Source organism: Scomber japonicus, chromosome 1 (assembly GCF_027409825.1).
Source record: "Scomber japonicus isolate fScoJap1 chromosome 1, fScoJap1.pri, whole genome shotgun sequence".
In the NCBI taxonomy this organism is placed as follows: Eukaryota; Metazoa; Chordata; class Actinopteri; order Scombriformes; family Scombridae; genus Scomber; species Scomber japonicus.
The window spans coordinates 8,083,818-8,100,510 of record NC_070578.1 but is presented as its reverse complement, the minus strand read 5'-3'; the positions used below and the strand labels follow the sequence as shown (position 1 = coordinate 8,100,510).

The window sequence follows — 16,693 nt, the reverse complement described above, 5'->3', positions numbered from 1 at the left end:
TGCTGTTTGACCAGAGACTTGATTACTTGACGGAGAAAAAGGCATCACTCAGGACTCAATTTCATTATCATTTATATTCAATAAACATTATTTGTAAATAAATGACATTTTCTCTTTTTCTCAGTATACAAAATCCACTATTTACATTTAGTGTAACTCAACAGTAATATACAGTATATCTTTAAATACAACCTACTGGATACTTTGCTTCAGTAAAATGTACAGACCACTGAAATGTATTAATTAGAAAGTGCTTGTGTCACATGGTTTAACCCTACATTTACCAGGCAACAGGCTCATATATTACAAACAGTCAAAGCTCAATTTGTAAACATCAATATTTAAATTGAACAAAGGTAAATGTTCATTGTAAACACATTAACCATAACTCTTAACTTTCTGGAAGATGCACAGTATACAGGAGCTGGTGAGTCTTGTTTTTATAAGGCAGCACCTTAGAGGCTGAAAACTGCTGAAAACACACTCGCTAAACTAGTTTGTGTATTTTGATTTAGACGTTTGCAGATCATACGCTCGGTGTGATGGGCTGGATCATCATCGCTGTGGCTCTGTCCTGCTATAGCTTTTATAGTGGCATCCAGGTAAGAAAACATGAGGGTCAATTAGAGTTGCACAAACCTGCAGTGGTTGTTTTCCAGTTTTGCTGCTTTGTTGCAGTTTATTTGCAGTCTAAAAGTGCAGCAGTCAGAATGGTATCATGTTGTGCTTCTTTTGTTCATGTTGTTCTTTGTGAGCTCTCATGAGGGTCACCTTTCAGACCCTCTGTCTGGAATGAAAATACACCTTTTCTATGTGGAATGTTCACTGATTTTGCACTAATATGAGACTGTTTTATTAAACAAGTAACTAGTATAGTTACTTAGAAAGTTAAGTACAAGTATATTTAACATTATTAAGCATTTATAGAAGTAAACACTAACAAAATAGAGAATAAATAAAAATAAATGTTTTGCTTATTTATCAATAAATGTAGCTAATGTAGCTATTGAGTATGATTAACTCTTGTCAATGAGAGATGGGGACGTTGTTTATTTACTTTCCAGCATTGTGTCTCATCAGCTAGGTCGCAGTGTAGCCTGCAATCAACACTGAACAGACTCAGTCCACCACTGCACCGTCTGCTGAGCTGCAGAAAGCTGGTTTGATGCCAACTTTTCAGTTTGCTACACTACTGACTGTACTGACAAATTACAGCTGTTAACATAACTAACGTGTGACTGACATGTTGTCAGGGATGGACTTAATGTTAAATTAGTTATATTGAAAAAGGAAAACGATAGGCTTGTTGTTTATTAACTTCTCAGTATGTATTTCACATACTTGTTGGCAACTTCCTGTGGAGACACTGCCTGACTCCAACTGTGTAATACCCATAGGTAATACCATGAGCTCTGATAGTCTGCCTCACACACTGCTGACAGTATTGTGAACAATGGACTCAATGCGCACTCTGCTGGACAAACTACGTAACAACACCATGTCTGAATCACCCCAAGCATCAATTTCGGCATTATATATATATATATATTATATGTTCGGTATAAAATTGTTCAAATCAGCGCATATCGGAAAAATGTACGCTGATACTGATATGTCTGTGAAAGGCTCATATCGGCTGATAAATCAGTCGGGCACTAGTTGGAGTATTCATTAATTACATGTAAAGTTTTGTGGAGGACGTGCAGGATTCTCCCATGTTTGTAGTGCTAGTAAACTACCCACTCACTAATCTCCCCCTCATAAATGACAGTATGTAATGAATATGTCAGTGTGAGTGTATTTGTGAGTATTTTATAGAGTTGAGAGAGGGTGTAAAAGGGATAACGCTACTAAAAGAGTCCAAAATGCTACAGTTAGTGCTACAGTTGAAGTCCAGAGTCCCACCTCTCGCCTTTACAAGCCAGTAACATCAATGCTATGCAAAGTTGGAGAGGTAGTAAGGTGGAGTAGTAAGGGGTCAAGCCTCATTAGCAAATGACTAATTATCTCCACATATACATTTGTATATTTGTACATTTACTGAGTCGTCCAGCAGATGTCACCATTTTGACTCTATCAAATCTTTTGAAACATCAAACCATTTTCAACACTATATGAACAGCAAAAAAAAAAATCTGATTTAAGTAATAAATCAGAATTGAGCATTAAGGCTTGAAGTCTGAATGTAGCCAATGATTCAGTTCTCACTAGTTCACAGCTGGAGCACCAGGCAACAGGTTTGTTATTCAGGTTAAAGTGGGGAAAAGCAGCTGAGTGAAGTGGACCTGGCAGGGGAAACATCAGGGAATGTCAGTGTAAAACAGTCCACGCAGGGCATGGATGTGTTTTAAGAACTAGATAGGGTGCCACTGCTCAGCCTTGCAATCAATCTTTCCCAGTGACCACGCAGGGTAATTTGCAATGAAAAACCCTTCTATGGCATTTTCCCCCTAGACCACCATTGTAAAAGAAATGTCTGTAAAACTGTTAACAAGACACCTTGAACTGCAAACAAGGTCATCATTACTCTTCCTGCAATGAACGTCTGATCCATGGAGGTTTTATATTTGTAAAACTTTACTTGAGCTGATCATCATAATGTAAAGTTCATGTTCCAAGTGGAAACTTGTGGGCAGGGCCAGCAGGCAAACACTACTGCGCATACAGTGGGCTATAGTGTATATACGCTATAATAGAAGTCTTTCTCTATATTGTCCACCTTTGCCTAGTAAGTGAATTTGTGCTTTTTGAAGTAGGTCATGGTTCAACCACACCATGTTTCTGCATGTTATAGTGTAGTAGACTAGCACCACATTTGTATCCTCAGTTAATGCCACAGAACCACTCAGGTCTGAAACTATTCTGGGTTGCAGCCGCGGTTGTTATAGTATACGCTTATTTAACTTTCTTTACATCCACAGTGGGTCTGTACGTGTGTGTATGTGTGTGTGTGTGTGTGTGTGTGTGTGTGTGTGTGTACAGTCATGTCACGGGTACTCATGTTCATTATGAGGAGAAAAACAACTCCCTTTAATGTAAATCAATAATCTTAGGGCTCAGGATCATAGTCTAGGTTAGTTGATGGTTATGGTTTAAAGGATGCTCGACTATTAAGACTTGTAGACCTGATTAGATTAATGTTGTCATCAACTATATAAATATAAATAATTCTTGGTGTCTTCATTTTTCATAAAATTGGAAAAATCCTTTCAGTCTGTTTACATTACAACAAGATAAAAATGTCTTCTGTTCAGTTTTTCCATTTCGAATCCTAGCGCGGTGTTAGTGAGAAGAACAACACTGAAGACTTTACTGCAATTTTAAATCCAAATTAAGACAATTGCAGAGTTTCTAACAATGTATTTAAGTAGGACAGGGCAATTATAGTGTTTTAGGGCATATAAGTCATATAAATCTGTCAGGGTTCCTTTTTAAGGTTAAGGTTAAGTCTCCAGGAAATTAATTGTTATAGAATGGTAAATGACTGCATGCACTGTCTTGTGCACTCTCACACTGTTTTTACACCAGAAACCACATTTACCCACTCACTCACACATTCACACAGTGATCGTACACTGCTATGCAAGGTGCCAAACCGCTCATCACGAAGACTTCTAATCATCCACACACTAATGGCATAGCCTTCAGCAGCAATTTAGGCTTCAGTATCTTACCCAAGGAAACTTCTACATGTGGACTGGAGGAGCTGGGAATTGAACTGTTGATTTTCCAGTTACTGGGCAACCTGCTCTACTTCCTGATCAACAGCCACCACACACCTGTGTTTGTGTTTGTTTGTGTGTTTGTGTGTGTGTGTGTGTGTGTGTTATAATATGTTACTTCCTCATCCTAAACCATAATGAAGTTACACCTTTGCATTCTACATATTTCTCATGCTGTGCTTATAGAAATGACAAATGTCAAAACAATAAAGCAACCCAGTCACATAACATCAAAGTCACACAATGCCACTACAGACAAAGCACAGATATTTAGAGAAAATGCACCTACTCAAATCTGAATTTAATGCACAGAAAATAAGATGATCAATCCACTTTCATTTGCGACACACACCTTTTTTATTTCTAAATGAAATGAGAAAAGGACATGTATTTATTATTAGAGTACTAAGCCTGTAATTTATATCATCTGCAGTAAAACAACATTGTTGCAGAGGGGGAAAAAAGGATGAAGTATTACAAAGCACAGTATTCATTGTAGTGTGTGTGTTTGTTTCTGTCTCTGTGTATGTCCGTTGCTCTGTGGTCGTCTGAGGCTTTGGTCGGTCTCCAATATCAGGTGTTTGTTTTGGTACATGGTTAAATAGGCCACTGCACAACTTTTTGTTTCTTTTTTCTTTGAGGACAACCACAATTCTATTTCCCTTTGCGTCTCTGTATACCCACATGATTGCAAACTCCACTCAGAACATGTCACTTCATGAATTGCAAGTTGAATGTGTAAGTACTCTGATGAAAGTGGAGCTTTTTAAGGGAACTCACTGAGCTGTGATGTCTGCACTTAATTAATGGCAATAATGAAACTGCTACAAACATTGTGTTCTTTTTAACAAGATCAATAATATTCTCAATACCTCCCCATCTGCTCTTCTTTGAGGAATTGACTAGTTTTAGTTTAGTTTTTAAAAGGATGAAATAATGTCTGACACTGAGGTAAAATTTGCTGTGTTTGTGGTCTCCTCCTTCTCTGTGAGAACTTCAAAGGTGGGCTTTCACAATAGTGGGATTTTTCCCTTTTAGCTGTATCCCACTTTTACTTTTATCTACTACTGGTTCGTAGTCAAAATATTTCCATATTAAGTTTGACGTTTTCTACCTGGAACTACTTCTTTCTAGAAAATCATAAATTTCACGTTAAGCATCTTATTCTTGTGCCTTATCAATCAATCAATCAATCAATCAATCAATCAATCTTTATTTGTATAGAGCCAAATCACAACAACGTCATCGCAAGGCACTTTACACATAGAGCAGGTTCTAAACCGAACTCTTCAGGTTTAATTATAAAGAGACCCAACATTCCCACCTTAGCAAGCACTTGGTGACAGTGGCAAGAACAAACTCCCTATTAACAGAAAGAAACCTCAGGCAGAACCAGACTCAAAGTGGGCGGACATCTGCCTCGACCGGTTGGGGTAGAGAGGAGAGAGAGGAAGGATAGAGGAGAGAAGCACAATGAAAATCAACAATGAAGCTAGAAGGTCCAGGACTGGAATCTGTCATCTGGACGTCGACAGGCCCAGATTACCTGTGAGACCAGAAAGCGCAGACAACTCCGGGGAAGAAGTTTAGGTAATTGAATGCATTAATAGTGCATGAATGTTAATGGATATAGATGGATGGATAGAGAGAGAGAGAGGAGCTCAGTGCATCATGGGAGTCCCCCGGCAGTCTAAGCCTATAGCAGCATAAACTAGGAGCTAGTCCAGGACAAGCCTGGCCAGCCCTAATTATAAGCTTTATCAAAAAGGAAAGTTTTAAGCCTACTCTTAAGAGAGGGTGTCTGCCCCCTGGACCGAATCTGGGAGATGGTTCCATAGGAGACTTAAAGACTTTTAGAGATACTAGGAACCACAAGTAGGCCTGAATGCTGGGAGCGCAGTGTTCTAGTAGGTACATAAGGTATTATAAACTCAGAAGGATTTTAAATTATAGTCTAGATTTTATAGGAAGCCAATGCAATGAAGCTAAAATGGGAATAATATGATCTCTCTTTCTAGTTTTTGTCAGAATGCATGCAGCTGCATTCTGGACCAGCTTGAGAGTCTTTAGAGACTTGTTAGGACAGCCTGATAATAAAGACTTACAATAATCCAGCCTAGAATGCGAATGAATGGACTAGTTTTTCAGCATCATTTTGAGACAGTATGTGTCTTATTTTTGCAATATTACACCAATGAAAATAGGCAGTCCTTGAAATTTGTTTTATATGGGAATTAAAGGACAAGTCCTGATCAAATATAACTCCTAGGTTCTTTACAGTGGTGCTGGAGGCCAGAGTAATGCCATCCAGAGTAGTTATATCATTAGATAATGTGTTTCTAAGTTTAGGGCCAAGTACAATAACTTCAGTTTTTTCTGAGTTTAATAACAGGAAGTTGCAGGTCATCCAGGCCTTTATGTCCTCAATGCATGTTTGTAGTATGCAGCAGCTGGCATATGCTCCTGTCAACAAGAGCAGCATTATTTCAAGAAGTCAGACTGGACATAAAACAGTAAAAATGGAGGGAGAAGACAAAACTAAAACTAAGCTGATTTTATCTGTAATTCAGTTTTGTTTTAGTTAGTTTTGCATTGTTCAGTCTAGTTTTTATTGATTTTTCTCTTTTTGCAGTTAACTGATTTTTTTTTACTGCTGGTTTTAGTCTTAATTTTAGTTAACTATAATAACCCTGTTTCACAGCTCACGTTTTCATTTCATCTTCCACTTTGTCAGCAGCAGGGTTTAGTGGTGTTGCTGATGGTTTGTCACATGGTTACTGACATCCTCCTTCCTATGCAGAAATGAATTGTAGAGGTGTTCCTCTTTTACAGCTGTGTTTCATTCAACGTGTTTATCTCGTGCAGTCATCACCAATGGAGCTCCCACTGAGGGCTGCCTTCATCCTCATCATCCTCATCTCCACAGGTAAGATAACCACACTGGGGGAAAAAAAACACTTTATCATCTTTAGCAGCTGTTTGATCATCATATTCAGAACTAAAATTGGTGCATAGAACTGTATGAGGTACTTTAATGTCAATGGTAGAGATTTAAAACATGTCTTTTGGTTGGACCACATTTGAGCATTTCACAGTGAAATGTGTGTTTTTCAGATGAAAAAACAAACAGCACATTGGTGATGAAAAAAGCCCTATTATATTTAATATATCATAGTAATTTTAGCCTAATGGGTATTTGACAATTCAACTCTTGAAACAAGGAAAATGTTTTCTTTGTGCAGGAGAAAAATACTGTTTGATATTGCTGCAGTTTGATTAGTAAAATAAGATTTCTGAGGGTCAGGATCAGGAAGTGGTTCATATGATTTTGAACATTCCTGGTTGTATATCTCATTCGTGGAATTAAGTAAAATCATCCAAAGTTTTGGAAAAGTTGTTTAATTTAATTTTGTTGTCTGTAATGAATTTAATTAAAGGTTGTGAACAGTCACTGAAATGACATAATGGGTCCTTGACAAGCCATAGAAAAGCTGTGAAATTCTGTCAGTGAAAATGTGTGGGAACCCTGTCATAAGATTTAAAGCAGAAATTGAAACTCCTCTGCTCTGTGACCTCAGTGTCCCTCACAGTGTGAGACACACCAACACACATTTATGCACATGAATGTACGTCACAGGTAGAATTGTTGTAACTTTTGTGGGACTAGTGGTGCACTGCAGTGCTGAGGATGACTGTCTGTCTGTCACCTTTCTTCCTCTCTAAAATCATCCAAATATTTAAGTTTTACTTTTGCTTTTATTCTACATTCATCCAGCTGACATGATGACACTGAAAAAAGACTCAACATTAATCCTGATTATGTAATAAAGATGAATCAGTGATTCTTACCAGCGTCTCTTATTAACCATATAATAGACTCTTTACTGCAGACATTTTGACTTGTCAGCTGGCCCGGATCTACCATACGGGCAATCTGGGCCCTTGATCAGGAAGGCAGGAAGGGGCCTTCCATGATGGAAGAAATATGTTTTTTTTTAGTCAGGCTCCACAGGAATAGACACACTCTATTGATATTGATAATTATTGTCGCTTTCATGTGAAGAAAATCAAGTTTCATGATTGATTGTTTCATTTCTCAGTTTGACAGCTTGGCAAGTGATGATTGCCCAGCCGCATCAAGGGTTATGATGCAGTGTGGTTAGTTTTAACTGATGTGTGGGAAGAATGACAACTCAGTGAAATGGACAGAAACCAAAAGCCAAAAGGAAGGAAAAAAAAGGAAGAGAAAAAAGCAGTTGCAATAGAAAATAAAATAAAAAATGATTATGTGAATAAAGTTGAATTTGCAGTGAGGAGGCTTTCTGCACTCTCGTTGATGGCTCGAGTTTGAGCTTGTGAAGGAGCTGGACTTTGAGCATGTGATCTCTGGGTACCAATCCAGTCTCGCTTGTCAGTAGCATTAATCATGACATCACAGAGGTCGCAATAACCAGATACTTTCATTTCATCTGAAGGCCATCCATCATGTTGACAGATAAAACTGTCTGTATGGTGGCGAGCGCACATATTAATTAGTTATGACCTTGTTGTTGAGGTGACTTTAGCCATCACTTCACACTATTGCAAAATCTTACAGCTGTCTCTCTGTTCATCTTTTCTCTCCATAATACATAAATAATCTATAAGCCTGTTCTGTGCATGCTCAAATCAAAATGTCTGCTGTGCATCTTCTCTCTAAACCGACCCTTCTCATTGCAGACATTTTGACTTGTCAGTAGCATTAGTGATAGCTGCATTGTATATCAGCTAGACATGCCTGTCCCAGCGCTGTGGTTTGTCAAGTCAAAATGTCTGCAGTGAGAAGGGTCAGTGTACTGTGAAACAACAACTACACACAGCAGGTCTAGCATTTAGATTCTATGAAACCAGCACCAGACTGTTTTAGAACAACCACAGAATCTTAGGTGATTTTGTGCACATCAAACATATTTATTATGATTGATTATCCTGTTTCTGTTTCTAATGCAAATCCACAGTGTATTAAATACTGACACAATGAAAACAGTTCACACATTCTCATGGAACATTTAATTCTATATTAGAGTCATCAGCTACTCTTAGCTACATGTGAAGCTCTGCATTCACCAGAGAACAAGTTTCCTCTGAATTCTCTCTATGATTCCCAAACCATCAGTGAGTCATGACAGGAAATGTCCAGCGTTTACAGTAAAGGGGATGAAAGTAGTGAATGTGCCTCTAACATGCCCACCTGTAATACATGATAATGTATTTTTTCTGTTCCAGACAAGTCTTCCCACAAAAATACCAAGAGCTAGCTGGCACACCCGTGTTCTCCATTAAATTGTCTTTTTGTGTTGTGTTTTTATGATGTTATCTAAAACTTTTGATTCTATGTGTTTACTAAGTAGATTGACACTGTTACTGAATCATAAAGTGGGGGAGTTAAAAGAAACTAATATAATTAAAGGTCAAAATGTATACAGTGACTAAATCGACTGATCAGGATAGCTTTACTTTGTTGTAATGAACATTTTTAGAGTGTGAGCTCATATGTGTGTTTGTATATAAAACTTCCAATGTGTCAATATTACATTCACATCTCATCTTATTAAGACTGAATATGTATTTTTAGTGGTTTTCAAACACAAAACATCTTTCTGTTTCTCCATCCACCAGTTTCAAGTCAAGATGACTGGGACTTTTGTGGCACCTGGCGGCATGGCAGGGGCTCCCTGAACCTGAACATCAACCTGACCACAGGCTGTGATCACATGTTAATATCAGCCAATAAGAACTCTCTGTCCATTAGTGGACGGATCACGGCACAGTGTATGCGGTCTGAAGTGCTTCCCCTCGACCAGTATGGACTTCATTCAGGGGAGGAAAGTGACTTCTGTCTGTACTGGGAACCATTGCTGGACCAGATGAAACTGCAGGTAACAAAAGACAGAAAGAGATAGGATGAGGATTTGTTGTAGAGTATGTTTGCTTTAACCTCTAAACTGACAACCTACTTTTTTATTACGACTCATAATACTACCAAGAGAAAAGCAAAAGCAGCAAATGTGAAAACAGCATGTGTACAGCATGTGCTGTATATTCTACAGTAGCTTCATACCTCGTTAGAAAGCATAATGCAGCTTGTTGTTGTTGTTTTATTTTTTATCCAGATTGGTGGGATGAACCTCACTCTATGCTGGCCCACTGGTCTACCAGACTCCTGTTGCACTGATCTGTCTGATAGCCCAAAGTCCAGCCCTCCAGCACTCTATGGCATCGCCAATATAAAGATCAAAGGGGATTTCACTTCCAGTAAAACACTGAAATTCTACAACTTCACGGGAGACCCCACCAGTTGCAGTAAGGAAGGATTGATGTTATCGATCTCATCTGTAAACAGAATACGTTTTACTGTTTTTAAGTAAAGTGAAAGATGTTCTGTGTTCAAGTTGATTGTTAAAATTCCATTTTTTATCCAGTCCAGTGTATGCAAGGATTGATAGATCTGATCAACTTTAACTTCATTCAACCCAAAATTCAAAGAAGATCCAAATGATTTTGTTTTCTGTCACATGTCAAAAATATGTTCTTCTTTCTTTCTTTTTCTCTTTGCAGAAACATTATGTCCTTCAGTGAGCCAGGCATCCACCCAAGACCACATGTAATTTCCTTTCTCATTTATCACATGTGCTGTTGGGTGAGGGTGTTTTTGTCAACATCCTCCCTCACATGACTTTGTCTTAATTGCCGAGGCCTCTGTTTAGAAGTTTTGTGTAATCAAGTGAGTGAAAACTTTGGCTACAGACAGGATACAAAGCTTCATACTGTGGAGACTTGGAGTTAAAAAATAACCTTGTTTGTTTTAAAACGACCATGTCAAACCACGATTTTTCACTTCAAATTATGATGGTGTGTGTGTTTGTGTGTTAATGTTTGTGTCTAGGAACTGTGCTCCTAGCTCTGAGGTGGAGATGAAGGAGGATTTCAAAGGCCAAATCGTTACTTCACCTGTAAGTTAAAAATTGACTCATCATCACATTCAGAAGGATACAAGGACTTAAAGCAGTTTTAAAGATGGAATTTAAATTGAATTGTCACATAAAGGTGATGAAAAGACCAAAACCAACAGTAGATTAGATTTGCTGTAAAGACCAATAAATAAGACGCATCTCTATCAATAGTTGTCATCTTCCCCATCTAGAAACAGGTCATAAATGCATACTTTCATTTTTTAAATAGCTAAACAATTTTCTAAAACAGCTGGGTACTGAAAACAAAGTAAACGTAAATGTAAAAGTGTATTTGTTGGGAACTATTTTTGTTGAACTAGAGAGTGTGTGTGACTCTAGCTCAACTAAATGTGTGTCTTCATTGGAGTGGGGCAACAGTGTAGCTCACTGATCAGGCTTTTGATTAACAGTTAACAGGATCAATTCACTGTTGGTGTTTGTTTACAATAAGAAAAAATATGGAATAATTCTAGCCTTACCAATAACTGTGAAACCTCCCACAGAGGTTCCTTCTGGTTCCTTCTTACCACTGGTTCCTTCTTAGTTGTGCTTTAGCAGCATATTCATAACTGAATCACATTTCCTCTAAAATATAAAATGAAAGTGAAATCAGTTTAACAAAATAATCTGAACTCAAATGGCCACTAAGTAGCTTTTTGGATGTTTCAGCTGCATTAAACTATCCTTAAAAAGAATAAATAGTCCTGTGGGTGCTGGTGAAGAGCCTTTCAGCAGACCTCTGACACAGCAGTACTCTCTCACAGCAGCTACTTCACTCTTTCTTGAAAAATATAAAATAATTCCTCAACAGAGAGTTTTTCTGTTAAAAGAACAACTGTTAAAAATGTTAAAAATGCTTAATAAATCCAGAGAATGACACTCAAATTCATTTATTCACTCACAGCCTGTGGCACTAACCTATCTGATTAGGAGACATTACAGCGCTCTCTATTATACAGCTCCACTTAGTGGTCTGCCACACATCTGTGTGCATCGATTTTTTCAATGAAGGGATTACTTCATAGGACATTCTTAATTCAGCGAATGAGTAACTCATTTAAGTCTAGGATGATGATTGAGTGGAGATGAGGAAGTAGATGAAAGGATAGCCACATGAAAGTGACAGATAACAGCATTTCACTGACAAGTAGAGGATGCATGTGGTAAGCTGACATTTTCCTTCCAAATGACCTTAAAATAGTACCATTTGTCTAAGTACACAGTCTTAGGTAGCAATCTACAGACACATGTAGTCATTACAACCGTGTACACCATGAGGTTGTGATGCATACTCATAAGCAGAGCAGCAGCAGGGTGGTACACGTCCTGTCAGTGATTCCTCTCAAAGTCTCAACATAAAAATATTAGATTTTATTGGCAATGTTGCTACTTCCTGTGTTATAGTATGACATATGATTGGTTTATAGATACCAAGTTCACTTTCCATATATTCTCTTCATTTCTGTATTCCAGGTCATGAAAGGTGTCCCACCAGAGTCTGCCACCTCTGTCTATCTGCCCCCCTCTCTAAAGCAAGCTGCAAAAAACCACAGCAAAGTAGTCTGCACCTTCTTCAAAAACAACTCCTTGTTCCAGGTAAGCCTCTGTTTGCTCCTTGTCAACACAGACACCTTTGTTCTTCTATATGTGAATATATAGACTGTGTTATATGACGGAGAGATAAAGATGTGTGTGTGTGTGTTTCAGGATGGTCATGAGAAGGGCAGGATTCTCAATGATGTGGTGGGAATCACCGTGGAGAATGAGGTCATCAAAGATCTGCCTGAGCAGATCAGGATCAATTTCCACCATGATGTCATTCCTGTAAGTTTGCTTGCTTTTGTGCACTTTTGGTCCCTCAGTGTATAATATCCACTTGGTATCATCTAAATCGTTGTACTTTTAGATTTTACTTTATCAATATCTGGTTAAAAAAGTCCCATTCATAATTCAGCAAGTATTTAAAGCTTCATACAGTGAATGTTTACAGTATGAAAAGCCCTTTACTGTGAGTGGAGTTGTAGCTGGAATGAAACACTTGCTTGACTCTTCACTAGGGATATGAATCGAGGAACAGTTCCAGTTTAGGACCGGTTCCAAATTGTCCAATCCATCTGACTTGTATGTCTCTCTTACTGATGCTTAGGAATGGAAAAGGTGGAATTCATCTGTGAGGACAGTGCAGCCTCCAGACTGTTTAACAGCGCAGTCACTCAGCTAACACTAACATTAGCAGAGTGGTGCAGCTGACCAACATTAAACAATTTAAACAATTCTGAGATGAAGAAAATAATTCTGTGTTCAGTCTGTTTCTAGTCAAAAACCCTGCACCTGCTCAGTGTGTTGGACAGCGAGGTCTGATCCCCAAAGCTAACAGTGCATATATATAGAGAAATATCACGTTAACATTAATAACGTCAATAAGGAGAGCACACAGAAACCACTCAAGGTTTTTCTATTCTTACCTCATGTCAGTTTATAGTCTCAGGACAATCTGTAACTCCTTCTCTGCAGAGCAAACATGCAAATCATACCTGACCTATTGTATTATTTGAACGTGTCTTGAGCTATGTGTATGGGTGATGTGACATGCAGCAAGTAAAGAATGATTACAGCTATTTACAGTGAAAGCTCTTTTAATCACTACTGAATCAAAGGATGCAGTGAATACTTCAAAGCACCTGACCCTTTCTTATTATGATTGAAAATGTGCACCATCTTTATTTGAAGTAATAATGGCTTCTTATCTTTATTTCAGAAAATGCATTCAAGGAAATGTGTCTCATGGGACACCAGGAAAGGTCAGAACCTGAGCTTATTAATGAGATACCTACAAAAGTTTCTCACATAACATCTATATGTTTCCCTCTTCACTCACTGTTTTCCCACAGATGATAATGAAGGATGTTACTATCTGTATTGTGTTTGTGTAGATCCTATAAAGGTGCATTGGCTGGGTGATGGGTGTGAGACTCTGCAGAAAGGAGCCAACCACACTGAGTGCCTGTGTGACCATATGACTTACTTTGCCGTCCTGGTGGTGAGACCTGCAGCTGATACTCTTTCATACAAGAAACAAACACACTAAACAAACAGATCCTGTGAAGAAACACAGCAAATAAAAACATCTGTAAAGCATTAACAGTGTATTTAGATGAAGGCCATGTTGCTCAGATCATTGTTCTGTGTCTAACATCACAGCAACTGGAGGATCGACCGGTGCGCCACCTGCTGGCGCTTACTACCATTACATCTCTGGGTTGTGCTGTGTCTGTGATCAGCTGCATCGTTCTCATCATCTTCCTCTGCAGGAAGCGGTAACACAGCTTTGTCAGAGCTTATGTAGCCTATCAGAAAGTAAAATAACCTTTAATAATGATGACACAAATATTTACATTTCTCTTTTTTTAGTCTCCGCCTCTCTGCTGCCTCTAACAATAACTCTATTGAGGAGTCCATACCTATCCACCTGGGTTTAGCTGCTTCCCTCGCCTTCCTCAATCTGCTCTTCTTCTTTAGCGGGGTCCTGGGAGGGGAGAGAGTGTGTGTGGGGGTGGGGGCAGCCCTTCACTATGCCCTGCTCAGCTCCTTCTTCTGGATGGGTATTGAGGTTGTAGACATCTACTGGTTGATCTGCAAAGGTTTCAACCACAACCCAAAGCTATACGTCTGTATCCTGGTCGGCTTTGGTGAGTGGGTCAAGTAACTTTTCATTTTAAAAAAACAACTTTATATTAATGTGTGTATAACCTTTGAAATATATTTTCCAGTTCTCCCAGCTGTTCCTGTTATCATCCTGGCTGCAGTAGGTGACATTTACGGCCTGAGGGAGGTGGTGCCGAGTGATGACGTGTCCAATCCTTATCGCATGTAAGCAAGATTATTTTTACAAGGATTCTCAAAATAGCATACACAGTAATGTCTGGATAATGTACAAATAAAAGCTAGTGCCATAAGTCACAGTCACACGCCTGTTTTGTTTTGACAGTAGAGGACTGGTGTGTAATGTCAGTTATATTAAAATGATTGTGTGTCTCTGTTGGGATTATTTGCTTTTCTTCTCTAAGGGTATTTTTGTGTTTCCAGGTGCTGGATGAAAAACAACAGCAAGGCCTGGCTGGCGCACTATTTCACCACTCTGACCATCCTGCCCATACTGGTGATCACGGGCATGGTGATGCTTCTCCTGTTCTACTGGAAGAGCACCACCATGAATAACAACACCATGACTAAATGGAGGCGGAACCGTGTGGCGTTTCTCAGTATCTGGGGCCTCAGCTGCGTTTTTGGGACAACTTGGGGTCTCACCTTCCTGGACATAGGACCTCTCTCTGAATACATTACCTTCCTCTTCTGCATCCTCAATTCATTTCAAGGTAATATATTTATCCAAAGGAAAGCAGAATTAGAATTTTACAACTGTAGCAGAAGGATTAACTATATATAGTCAGTTTTTGGACAGGGTTATTTTCATTGTATTCCAAGAGACTGCTGACTGTATTTGGAGCCAGTGGTCCATTGTATCAGTGTGGGAATGAGACAATGGCCATGCCTTCTGGTACTTGTGCCTATCAGAAGAAAAGCTGTTTCCTCTCACATGCAGCACACTTATTTTGATTCAGGTCCAAAAGCTGAACTTATTAACCTGCACATTGGTAGTTGAGAAATAGTTATTTTCTACATCAACTAGACCCACATCGACTATATGCATGACCCTATAGTATGCATGGCCCTATATCTACAATATGCATGAACCTATATCTACAGTATGCATGGACCTGTATTCACACACATTGTTCAATGATACATTATTTTATTAGTTAACTTTGTGCAAATATCACACTCAAAACTTTTGATTTCATTTTTCAATATATACATTACTCTCTCTTACTGGTAACTTATACGTTAAAACTTAAATTAAAAAAGATGTGGAAAAAAATCTCTTATTTTCTATCAAAATAAGTCCTATTGAAAAATGACATTACTAAACGTGTCTAAACTGATAAATGTAATACAGGACAGAGAGAATATTAGACATCCACAAGAAAGCATTCACAACACCCTAAATCAAAAACACCCTCCAAACACTGTGTGCATGCTCTAGTGAGTGCAAGGATTTCCTTTATTGATTGAGCTAAACTAAAATCAGAGTAACTGACAGGTTCACAGTCACGATGCTGTAGATTGATTCTGAAAAGCTCAACTAGGAAGAGAAACTGAATGAATCTTGGTTCTCATCTGTCCCCCCAGGCTTCTTCCTCATGCTGTGGGTTTACATGCTGTACAGGAAGAAGAAACAGTCTGATGATTCTAGCCATGGCAACAGCAACACCAGACTCACCAGACAATAATTTCTACAGGCCTAAGAGAAGAGTTAGATGACACATGTCACACAGGTGGACTCAAAGCTTCAGCAGTTAAAGTTTATCATGTACCAGCATCAATATCAGCTATCAGTTAGTTACCTCTTAGTGCTGTTAGACCAGAGACTCAGGAGGCCTGGAGCCTCTATATGTAAAATACCTAGACTGGCTCTAGTTATAGAAGGGAAAGAAATTAAGGGATTCGAGATTTTAAAAAATTACAATTAAACACAGGGAAATTGTTTTATTTTAGTATATAAATATATGTTTTTTAAATTATATATTTTTAAATTGTGTTATTTTTTTATTGTTTATATGTACGGTTTGTTAATTGCTGTCTTTTTTAACCATAAGCTAATTTTGTACTTTGTACCAGTCTGTAAGATTTAGTGGCATCTAGTGTAATATTATATTCCATTTCAAGGGAGTAATTAGACATAATATTTATAAGTATGTTTTAATTAGTGTATAAACACCTAAAAATAAGAATTGTTGTGTTTTTGTTATGAGTCCCAGGGATGGAGGACCACAGTAACAAATATGCTACCTGTATTAAGTGGGTATAAGAGGAGCAATGAGGACATGGTGCATCTTGTTTCCTTCCAGATTGCCTCTG

At 38.4% G+C, this 16,693-nt stretch overlaps 1 pseudogene; it reads left to right on the top strand.

The window, feature by feature from the left end:
* The first annotated feature begins 406 nt into the window (after positions 1-406).
* Positions 407-16,065, top strand: LOC128377285 (adhesion G-protein coupled receptor G5-like; annotated as a pseudogene).
* The last annotated feature ends 628 nt before the right edge of the window (positions 16,066-16,693 follow it).